Below are 12,972 nucleotides of genomic sequence, written 5' to 3'. Positions count from 1 at the left end.
TACATTAGTTCTTCGGAGAAAGGGGAAAAAGTGACAAAAAATTCCAGCAGCATAGCTGTTGGCAGGCTGTCTGTCATTTATTAAAGTTTTTATTTTGAATTGCATTACAAAAATTGAAGGCTCTCACATTTCACTGTTTCAACAATCTGAAAATCTAACGGTTCCGTTGCCATTTACAGCTCACAGTTAAGTTCTTTACTCAACGTACGGTGAATTTTCCATACTATATTTAAGAACCCATGTACCAAGGTATTGATTAAACTCATTTAATATTTAAATATTGAAGTGGGTTGTAAAATTTTGGTGCTCGGATCCAAATTTTATTCCATCATTGGATAATAACTGTAAACAAGAATAATTTATTACCACCATAGCCACCTGGTTCCTGCTCACATAGCTGTATCCAAGGTGGTGCTCCCCATGAACCATTTAGCTTTTATTATCGCCTACTCTCATTACGGGTGCCTATTCCCGGTTGTTTCCTCCAGAGTATGGCAGAATGTATTGCCAATCAGAGATTTATGGATTGAAACATTACAAGAATTTGAGTTTGAAATCATGAGCAACATGACGTGGAACGCTGCATGTGTATGTGCCACTTACGCCAGCTTGCGGAATTTTACACCTTCCTCAGCAACCGCATTTTTCAGCGGGCATCTAGAGACCTGCAACTCAGACCTGAACCTTATAAGTGCCCAAACCTGAGGTCATTGATTATTGATGATCCTGGCAGGGCTCTATTTAATGTAACTCATGCAGTACTAAAGAGTCATCAGTTAGCCTCTAATATGATTATATTAAAGGCTAATTGATATCTATTCTAAACACTAGTCATTTTCATGCACACCTGTGCCTGGTTATGGTTCATGAATGAAGAGTTTGATATGATCAAAACTTTTCTCCTGCAGGTTTCTATTGCTTTCTTCCTGCCGTCATTCCTTGCTCCTTAAACCGTAGTCCCACACGTCACTCCCATCTCTCTTCCTATCATCCTGCTTCCATGACTGTTTCTATGCTGTTCATAACTTAACCCCAAATCAAAGTTTTAACAAGCCTTTTCTTATGAAAGGTATATTTATCAGCACCAAAATGTAAAGCAAAGGCACTATTTCATTGTTGTACTAGGAGGTTTTATTTATTTTTAGGTTACAATTTTAGGAGTTGAGAAAATAATATACTTTGCTCTGTGTGTTAGCAATAATGGGTGAGTAAAGATTTAGAGGATTTACTGGCAGATACCATCAGACAGGTGGAGAATCACTACCTCAAACAATAGAAAAAGAAAAATGAGAGAAGTTGCAGTGTAATGTGCATAGCTCTTTGTATGAAGGAGGGTGGAAATCAGGTTGGTTTAGTTAGAGATAGGCGATTATACAATGCAAGGGCATTTTTAGCAATTATAACTAATGTTACCTTCCTTTAACGTACTTAACTGCCAAGGAAACCCCCTGCACTCGATGTTACATCTTTATCTCTAATCCATCCTTTCAGAAGTTGTAGGTATTAATCAGATAATCTTGGGAGGCTATCTTTCTCCCAAGGTTTGGATTTTGAAAGTAGTGTTCCATGCAGGGAAGTTATTTCCCTTAAAAACTAATATAATTTTCTTCTAAAAATCTAAATTTTAAATACAAGTATTTTTAATTGCAAATTAAACCATAGGGAACTATTTATTGATGAACACCTTTAAGCCATTAAAATCATGAAAATGTGAAAATGGAAATTTTAATTTATAAAATAATTTTGGATGTGATGACCCTTTTCTTTTGAATTTTTTGAAGTTTTGGTTGTTTTAAGACCTGAAAATCTTCAGATCTATCTAAAATTTACATGTATCCATCTTTAGATCATTAGTATGTTTTGTTGAGATAGGTATAGGTTGCAGTGCAATTTGATTACAAGATCTGTGTAATATCCTGACATATTTTAGATATTTTTAGATATCCGGGCATATTTCGATATTTTCTCCTGAAAATTGGTGTCGGGAATGTACAATTTTTATTGAGGCCAACTAGGAAAGAAATAAATATCAAATACTTTTTAATAGTATATGCTTTGTAGGTGGGTCGCGGTAGTCCAGTGGGTAGAGTGTTGGACTGCTGACCAGAGGGTCCCGGGTTCGTTTCCTGGGCAAGGCACTCAGGGCACCTGCAGCTCCACCCAAGCTTAAGTGATTTTTTGGGTCCCAGATCTTCCTGGGAAACCATAACAGGGAAAGGAACTGCCCCCCCTACACTGATGTGTGAATTTTCACACGCCGTATAGGGCTTACTGGGTGATCTATACCATCACCTAAATATGGCAGGGTCATTATCATTGTATATATTCTCTTGTATCCTTAATTCATAATCCTGGTACTTTTACCATTTTGGTCCAAAACACTTCTGAGATACGTAAACTCTACCACCTGCTCAAGTTTTTTCCCTATAATTTCAAAATTTAACTTAGCCTTTTTCTTTCTGAAAAACCAAATAACCAGTGTTTTATTTATATCTATTCTCATCTCATATCTATTGTACTGAATTTCCAAGTCACTTACAGTGCTTGCAACCCCTTGCCTGACTGACAAACTAAAGTTCGATCATTAGTGAACCTAACTGATTTTATGAATTCTCTGCCGATTTTCATTTTTTATCTCCAGTTCTTTCCATGCCTCTTTAATCATTTCCTACACATTTAAATAGAACAGCACCAATGATAATGGTCAATCCTGCCTTACTGCCTTCCTAACACTGCCTATCTGGACTTTCCTACCTCACTCGCACCTGAGCAGTCTGAGACATGTACAGGTTGCAAATTAGCCTCCTGTCCTTCCAATCTATTCCTATTTTCTGCAATATACTCATTATTTTTTCCCAATTCACTCTATCAAATGCCGTTTGAAAATCTATGAAACAGGCAAATACTTCCTGATTGTATTCTATATTCCTCTCGATTACTGGTCTCATTACTGCAATGGCATTCAGCATGCCTTTCCCTTTCCTAAACCTTAACTGATCATCTTAGCAACTGACTCACTGACAAACAGATGCTGCGTGGACTGCCTCTTGTCTAGCTCCTAACCTTTGACCTATCTGGCATGATTGACTGCCAGGAGCAATTATCATTGCTCCCACTAGCAAAGCTCTAGGGGTTATTAGAAGGCTCAAGCCCTTCTACTACGTCAAGACTGTAGTCCATGGGAGGAGGGTTCACAATGTATATCTTCTAAATGTTTCCTCAATGCAAATGAAATACAGTACTTAAAGAAAGAATTTACATTGTAACTCCCATTCGTGAGCTTACTTTGTATATTTTACCCAATAACAGGTACAAAAATTATATATCTACCACAGAGCAACATCATTCAGCTTGAGTTCTGCTTTTCTTAAGGGGTATGTAGGGGGGTTGTGAAATGAGGGGTATATGGGTATATTATACATGTAGGAACATGGGTACCTTAATAATATATCCTAATTCAAAAGATGAAACATGTTCATCTTTTAGGCCACCTTAACTTAAGACGGGAGCATAGATGGTTCCTAATGGTTGAAGTTGGGACTCATGGAAAGATTGAATTTCAAAGCCACATGTCCTTGTAAAAGATGCTATGATGTGAAGCCTATGTTAATACTAAGTCATAGTCGGTCTATGTAAGACTAATTCTTAGTTGGTCTAAGGTATATAAAGCTTAAGGGGAGAATGGGTAAACTTTTGGGAGCTGGTTTGTTGGTGAACAGATTAGAGACAAAGTTTGCATTGTGGGATGTACTAGTTATCGACATAGAAACATGGTTATTGATACCTCTATATAAAACCTTGGAAGAGCATATGGTAGGGGGGTGTTAGGTCACCATGTGTAAAATAGAATAAAACCAAATGCAAAACCAACATATTTATTCAAACCTACATCCACATAAAACCTACATTCATGCAAAAAATTTTTTAACTTACATGCTTGCAAATACATGTACTATCAACAAACATACACATTCACCTTAGAATGTAGTAAAAATGTATCTAATAATATGCAAATAATAATTGAAAAGTAAGAAGGGGATTATATGGAAAGATATAGATGAGTCATTGAAACTGAATGGAAATATTGGAGAAGAGGTAGATTGGAGGGCCAGGCATTGCAATAATTAAAGATCAATAGTATAGTTGATTTCAAATATTATATACCACTTTCTCTGAGGCAGCACTGAGAATAACATATTTCCTTCTGTGGGTCCCTGCTGTGGTATCCTCCCTACAAAATCATTTAAGGGTATGAATTTCTTTGTAATGGAAATCAAGACAATTTCAAAAAATGTCCCACTTTCTTATGCCCCAATTATATCCAACTTTTTCTCATTAATGAGGCAATACTGAAGATGGCATATTTATTTAATTCCTATGGCCGTTGCTGTGGTACATGTATCTTCCTCACTACTATGTAAAGACTGAAGGGAAGAAGTAATGGAAATAAGGGCATAACAATTGTAACCAGAATAAATGATTTTAGCATACAATTGGAAAACTTCAATTAATTTGCTATCTGCAAATTACATGTCTTTGATATTAAGATATTTTATGAGATATTAAATAAACACATAATTTCATTAATGTATAGGCTCAAAATCTTTTCAATTTCCCTTATTTCTAATTTTATGTTATATGATCCCTCAAACTTAATACTGCAGAGGGCACTTTATTTCATTGGAACTATTCTTGATAGTTAGCAATCTATTATTTTAGGTAGGCTTTGTGTAGAAAAAGACTAAGCATCCATAACCACAACCCACTTCTAAACCTCTTCTTACAAGACAAAACTTGACATCTAATCACAAGAATATACTGCTCCTCTATTCCCCTTACTTCCTTCCTGCCATTATTCTGGCCAGTATTTCTAATATTTTCTCCCCCTACCTCATTTTCCAAACCTCCTTCCTCTGATACATTCCTCAACATCCTATCAAAAATCTATGCAAAAACTCTGTATCCACAATTCCTACCTCCTTTCAATTTCTAATAACAGTCCTATCTCCTCCCCCATCATATCTGGCAGTTTCTTTCTACCCATTTTCCCTTTCCCATCCTTCTCCTCGCCCATTTCAAAAACTTTCAATCTATTGTTATCATTTTGCTTCAACAGTTATTTATCCACTCCATTTGAAAGCATACCTCGAATCAAAATTTCCAATGATCTTTTCTGAAGATTGCTTCTCAAAGTCATTGTCATCCATTCACTCTTTTTAAAAGCTTCTCTGCCAAATGTAATTCTTCCAATGTCCCTTCTAATGTACTTTCACCATTTTACTCCAGTACACATCAAGCTGTTCCACCTGCTTTAATTATTTCTCTCTTATGTAAAAAGCTATATTAGTCATTCTCTTTCTTGAAACTCTCATAACCTTTGTTTTTTTTACATTGATTCTCATTTCATACATAACACCACAAATGATTGAAACCCTTTGGTTGAATGGCTAACTAAAAGTTGATTTCTGCAAATCTTATTTCATGAATTTTCCCCCAACTCTCTTTCTTTTCTACAGTTCATTGCATGCCTCTTTAACCATTTCGACCCCATAAACATTGAAGAGTATTTTAAATAGTGGACAACTATTTTTTACCTCTTTTCTGAACACTTCCCATTGTAAATCTTCACCCACCGCTACTACCTAAAGTATGAGAAATATACAGGTTCTAAGCAGCTTATTCCTGAAACCTTCTCCTAATTTCTGCTTACTTGTACCTTTTTAATTTACAATTTGATGCACAATTTAGTTACACTCAACCCACTCTATCGAATGCTATCTTGAAATCTTTGAAACACAATACATACAACCTGATTGTTTTTTATGTTCCTCTCTATTAGTACCCTGATTACTGCTATGGCATCACATGTGCCTCTTCACTTCCTGAACCCAACTTTATCATCTCCTAAGTAATCACTTCCCCATTTTCTAATTCTCTTATTGATGATCACAAGTACCACTTTAGCTGTGTGTGAAATCAAACTATTTGTTCTGTATGCCTGCCTTTTCCTATTTTGTGATGGAAGTTAACCCTGATCTGATGAAATCTTCTGGCCAAATACCCTCTCTATAAATTATATGAATTAGTCCATAAAAACCTATCCTCCAATGCTTTTCCATCCCCATAAATAAGTAGTTTTATTATTACTATTGCACACTCCAGTTATTATAAACAAGCGGTCTAATCCTTTAGGTAAGTTTTGGTTATTCACAAACTGAGCTCTCATCCATTTTCCTAGTCTCACTTAATGAGGCAGAACTAGACACTCCACCCATCTACCTCCACTCGATTCAGCATGCTTATCCTTTTCCTTCCCCTTTGATTGCAGCTAAGGTGGTACTTAAGACCGTCTATCAGAAGATGGAGCCAAGGACAAATGATTATATACGAATGATCATTTTGGTTTCAAGAAAGGGAGATGTATGGTGATACCTTCACAGCAATGAGGTCACTAATAGAGAGGAAAATATAATATTATTGGGATGTGTTGTTTTATTTCATATATTTTGAGAAAGTGTTTGATCAAAGTAATAGGATATAATCAAAGAATGTATTTCAGAAAATGCAAGTATATTGGAGAGATATGAGACAACCCCAACATGTATATACCTCAAAATGTTCAGGTGTGTGTGGCAGATGGAGAGTCAGGAAAGGCAATGCTAGAGAGGTGAGTTAGACAGGGATGACCACAATCACTTACTATTTTCAATAAATATGTGGAGGTAATTAGAGGCATGGGTAGGGACACAGACAGGAGTATTCTTCAGGTCCCTGAGTAAGGGAAAAGAGGGGAATCCATGAGATAAGTTGGATTTGAGAACAATCAAGCTGTATTTATCCTGGCAATCAATGTAATCAAACAGAAGTTATGAAGTTTTTGAGAAATGAAAAGCTATGATAAAAGTTAAAATGGAGGGCAAAAACAAGAGAAGTTGGGACAGTTTACTTATCTCGAGTGGGTTTTGGACCGATAAATCCAAAATAGTAGGGACTTAAAAAAGAAGAAGAGCTGATATAGAGGAATAAGCTTTCACATGGAGGAGATTATTGATGAAAGGGATTTTGAGTAAGGATATCAAGAAAACATTGGTGAAAACTTTTCTATGGAGAATGGTGCAGATAATAATTAACAAGGTGATAGGCATAGATTTGGAGGCTATTGAAATGTGGATTGTCAAGTGGTTAATGAGACCCTGGAGGCAAACTTATATGCAGAGGGATTACAGAAGCTGGTGCAGCATTACGAAAAGTGCTTAGAAATGAATCACAATAATGTAGAAAAGTGAAACAAGCTTGTATAAAACTATAACTAGCATAAAAAAATTTTTCTAATGAATATATTTTTGAAGACCAAACGGCCCTTGATGTGCGAGTATGCGCTGTACAAAACAATATCTAGCTGAGTCAACTGAGAATGATAATGGTGGAAATTCATTAAAACTAAGGTTGGAAAAAGTATTAAGGCATGAGTCTATTCATCTATGCAAGGAAAATTAAGGCATGAATGATTTTAGGACAAGTAATTTGAGTCAGATATTTAGTGAAGGAAAATAACAATACAATGTTCAGAATATGGAACATCAAAAAATTTGGTAATATCAAATATGAGTATGAAGATTGAGTGCATAGCAGTAAAGATTGTAAAGCATGAAAAGATGCATAATGCATTTATTTCATAAAACAAAACCTTAAATAAAACAGAAATGGCAAAAGATTATTTGTTAGCTTAAAGTAGATAAAAAATAACTTAGCTCTGTTAAAGTTTAAAATTGGATGATGATCATTGTAATTGCAAGTGAAGAAGAATATAGATTATTAATAAGAATAGGGAATATTGGGATGTATTATAAGGCAAAGAATCTTACTGTAGACCATAGAAGAAAGAAACCTAGAGTGGAAGAATTACACAGGATGATGAACAATATACCAGAAGAAGTTGGTGAGAGTAAAGTTCAGTAAAGAGATATCCAATGAGCTGTAAATGAATGAAAAGATTGCAGGGGAATTGGATAGGTCAGATAGTAGCTGAAAACCAATCCTTGCACAGATAACATGTGACAAAACTACGATATTATATGATCTGGCATGGCATAAATTCATTTATGTGTTCACTTATCCACTTATTCATTTCCTGAAGCTTCTAAGGTGTCCTCTAAGGCAGTGGTATAAGGAGTAAGGAGTAAGGTCTATGGTGTTTGTAAGAGTAATTGGTGAGAGAATCTTTAAGTATAGAAAATGACTGAAGTCAACTCCTGCCCACTTATAACTGTTTACAAGCATCAAATGAAAATCAATTATTGTTCCAACATTGTAAAAGGCATTTCAAAACAAAAAGATTGTTTTCAACAATAAGGCAAGAAACTGACATTATTAATGTGTTTTGCACAGGTACACAGTAGTATATCAGCCACATATTACTTCCCATAGCTGGAAGAATAGAAAAGGCAACATTTTGTAAATCATTTTATAATGATTCAATAAGTGAGGCCACTGCCATTGGTTACTTTACTTTTCATGTCACTTATTGTCAGGCACTCTTCATTGTGATAAACCTGGAATTGTGAAGGAAATGAGAAGAATTGTGTGAGGAAGATTGAGAATTAGTTTACCTTCACAAAACATTTCAAGATTCCTTGGAAAGCAACCATAATAGAAGTATGGGTAATATTGCATATAATAAACTCAAAAGGGACCGTAGAAGGCAAAGGAATATCTACCCTGCAATCCCTTCAGTGACTCTCATCCATTGGAGGGTATGCATGTCACAAATCAACATAATCAGGAATAACAAGAAGGAATGGAATGGTGCATGGGGAAGTACTGCCTAATAATTTCTCAGAAGCGTAAGACAAAAATTAATTAAAAAGGAAAACTTTTAAAAGAAGAAGGGATAACCTTATGGGTACAATTTTCAGATGACAAGATGTCCTGATGAAGACAGCTGTTGCTGAAAAGTATGAGGGAAGAACAACAGTGGAAGACTCCAGATATGAGATGTAAGGAAAAAGTAATTCCAGATATCGACAATGAGAAATATGAATACATGAAGAATTTAGGCCTTTCGAAAGACCAAGAGAAGTGGTGTTTATTGCTTTTGATTGTGATTGTTAACACATTTAACTGACAATTTCAACCCCTAATCTACCTCCCTCTCCACTGACCTATCATAATATGAATCATTTGCTTGATAATGATGAATATTCTCGAAAAGAAATACTGATGATAGCTATCCTCTAAAAAATGTATGGTGCTAATTATCATCCAGCTCAAAAAATAAATTACCTTTGTTGTTCAACCATTCAAAAAAATAAAGGCAGAGCATGGAGTGATAAGTATACAAAGTAGATACCAAGATAAGTGTATTAAAAAGATGATTTTGCAAATACAGACAAATATGAACAAGTACTATGAATACCCTGCATACCTCCAGGATTTTTATTTTGGAAAAATGCTATGATTAAAATTTTCAGCAATGTTTTCATAAAACAATGTCACATCAAGAGTTGAGTGAATTATAAATTGAAATCTACAAACTGTTAAATTAGTAGGTTCTTGATAATGGTACTGTAGGATTGAAAGTATAGTTTAAATATATTAAGTTGACATTCCAAAGCACAAAGTTTTTTAAATTCAATTTGTTGTCTCCGTCATAACTTTATGGAATTTCCATACCATATTGAAATTATTGACTTTGTAATTTCACACACTTTGTGTGTGTTCCAATTTGTTTAATTCATTTTGCAAAAGTACTACATATTTTTATTTGGTCAAGTTGAGAGAAATGATGATGGCTGAATTGCCAAACAGATACCGAACTTTGCAAGGCAACAAGATATGACTTCCACTCTTTAAGTTGCAAAACCAATCAAAGGGAAAAATACTTTCTCTTTAGTATTTTATTCCTCTTTGGGTATAGAATATGGTTTTTTTATCAAAAATTTTGATAATAGCACTGTTTTGCTCCTGTAGTAAGCAATAGAGCATTTCCTGAATAGTTTTTCCTAAACATTCCCAAATAAATCACAAATGTAAACAATGTTGGTCATTTATTTTCATCTCATATATGATGCTGCTGTGATACGCAAACTGTCTCTTGGTAAACTCAGAGTCTATAGGCCTCAAGCACAAGTAATAGGATAGAGTCATTCAATGTGCAATATAGCCCTTTCTATTTTATGCGGATATTTGATTTTACAAACAGAAACTAAGTGTTTTATAAAAAGTGAAAGTTTTCAGGAAGTAGATGGTCATACAGTCTCACATTCAAACTTAGTCTTAAATTATGATTCAGGTACCAGAAACAGGACTATTGAAAGGAATTTAGGCCCACCTCTGACTGAGGATATGATACAAGAATGGAGGAAGCATTAATTTGATTTAAAGAATGCAGATAGGAGTGAAAAAACTTAACCTTCAGATGCTCCTAAATGAGCAAGAAATGAAGATTTTAAGAACTGTATGAAACACAGGAAGAACAGGATGCATGATTCAACATAAATGATTTTTATTGAAGGGAGAAAATTAGTGATAGGTCTATGTCTATCGTCAATTTTTATGGTACAAAGGTCTCTGCATGGTTATCAGAACTTAAATAGAACAAAAACCACCACTTGAATATAAAAGCAAGTTGATAGGATTTCACAGAGAAAATAACTATGTACATGATTTTAGAAGCAGTGATGATCAATTTCTAGGATTATATAATTGTTAAAATTATATCAGCTAACTCTTTAATGTAGAAAAATCATGGTGCTAGTGCATCTAACAGGCAGGGAAATATGGCATGTGTATCAAAAATAAATATTTGAATGAGGATATTGGAACTTCAGAGGATTATTATAATAATTAAAAGTACTATTCCTATAGTAATATCATAACTAACATTTAGAAAAAGCTATTTCTTAGTTCTCACAGATAGTAGAATACTTTTTGATATCAATAAAAGTAGTCTTAGACAAAAGATTTGGTATTTTTTTACACTTCTTCATAATAGATTCAACCTATTCATTGTGTTTTCTGTCATTCTCATTAAGGCCGGGCTCTCTGTCTCTAATATACAACTTGATATTAGTTTTTGTTTTCCCAGACTTCAGCCATCTTCAGTCTTATAATATTATTTTACATTTTAATCTTCATAAAACTTTTTTCATGTATTCCCCTCTTGGGTCTTCAGCTTTCTCTTCATATGTGCCTTGAATCTTAAATCCTTGACCTCCTCTTCAAATGCGCCTTCTGTTTTCCTGCATCTTTGGCCTCCTCTTCGAATGTGCTTTCTGTCTTCCCTTATCTTTGGCCCTCAATCCAAATTTGCCTTTGGTCTTCCTACATTGCTGGCCTCCTTTTCAAATGTTCCTTTTGTCTTCCTACATCTTCTGCCTCCTATTTAAAAGTGCCTTCTGTCAAATTACATCTACAGTATCTTCATCTCTTGATTCTTTGTCCTCTTCTCCACTGCCAGGAAGTCCTCTCTGTCAGAGAATTATACCCCAACACAAATGGCTACAGTGAAAGCTGTGAGAACTAAACACGTTTTAAAGAAATGAGGATGAAAAAATATCTTGTCGCCCTGGAAATGAATGAGGCAATTATAATTGTTTTTCATACATAGCTCTTCATTACGAGTAATAGAATAATTGCCTATGTAATAAAATTAAATTCTGGTTCATTACGAAAGGCACCAGACCAGTCAATAATAAAGGAATAGTTATCAGAATATTTATCGAAAATGCATCCAAGGATTAAGGAAGATTGAAAGTCATTTGTGTGTGTTTTAAGCTCATTTTTGAGAACATCTTTTTTGGAGCGATTAATTCGTCTAGAAAGAACTAGTGTCATTTTTTGGGAGTTCTACTGGTGCGCATCCTTAGGGGACGCGGAATCTTTACCACAAAACAAGGGAGAGAGAGGTAGAGAGCAGGGGTATTAGCACTTTTTATCTGAGATACTTTTTTGAAACAAAGATTGCGGCGAATACAGTTCTAGGTCTCTACGTCGCTGGAACAGTATATAATTTAATAGAATAATTATATTTTGCTACATGAAAATGCCAAATCTGTTTTGTCTCAAGTAGTAAATAAATTTCTTGTGTGAACTCGGATATGCAAAATTCTCAAGCGACCAAAAAGTGAATACAAGAAGTTAACGCTCACGGAGCATCGACTGTATTTTTCAATCGGGAGTTCACCGGTAAGAGAGGTGATATGGGGTAGTATGGAGGAATATCTTATGGGCAGTGCATGTAATTCATCATTCGTGCTGGATATCACGACGAGATCCATGAACCTGAGAAAATGTATAAGTGTATCAACTTCACTATTACTTCGTATCATCGCAGGGTCAAACCGGAAGTACTGCAATGCAGGAGCAACCCTCGGCAGGTATGAAGAGAACCCTTACGATCCTGCCCAGTTTAAAAAATCAGTTAAATAATTAGAGTTTCGCTATTCGAACCGTACCAGGCATTAAGCTGATAAGAACATTTAATTCACTTTGATCTTAGTCATAAGGCCGAGAATCGATGTCAGTAGTTTCCTATCCAGCTTACTAGAATTTACGGTGAGCCTCGCAAAATATGCGTCCCTTCTAATGAGGTCAAAATACCGCAAGCATGAAGTATTGGTGTTAATAAATAGGCCATGTTCAATGAGAAACTGAGTGCTCAGTGTCAAAATTACTGGCATTGAACAAATAGCCTACCATCGGTAATTTTACAGCATTTAAACTATACGGGTCATCTCTCCTCGGACTTCACATTTGCAAAAGTAATGTTCCGCAAAGGTCCGTTCCGTGAATTTCCATCTCATGTCATGATAAAAGGAGGAACTGCTAACTACTTACCAACTTCCTTCTCTAGCTCTTTCCCTTTCGTGTTTCGAAACTTCCGTAAGTTGGGTGGAATCTTCTTTTCTTGCGGAGAAAAGAAAAGAACGTATGGAAAATGTATTTTTGTAGATATATTCGAAATATAAACGC

General features: G+C 35.1%; 1 non-coding gene across 1 annotated transcript; it reads right to left on the bottom strand.

Moving 5' to 3' along the window:
* Window positions 1-12,326: 12,326 nt before the first annotated feature.
* On the bottom strand, window positions 12,327-12,519 carry LOC139700378 (U2 spliceosomal RNA). Its single transcript, XR_011703676.1, has one exon. It is a non-coding gene; the product is annotated as a U2 spliceosomal RNA (small nuclear RNA).
* Window positions 12,520-12,972: the final 453 nt, after the last annotated feature.

This window comes from Hetaerina americana, unplaced genomic scaffold (genome assembly GCF_022747635.1).
Source record: "Hetaerina americana unplaced genomic scaffold, ioHetAmer1.1.p SCAF_10, whole genome shotgun sequence".
Classification (NCBI taxonomy): Eukaryota; Metazoa; Arthropoda; class Insecta; order Odonata; family Calopterygidae; genus Hetaerina; species Hetaerina americana.
The sequence above is the reverse complement of the archived record's forward strand: the minus strand, read 5'-3'. Positions and strand labels throughout refer to the sequence as shown.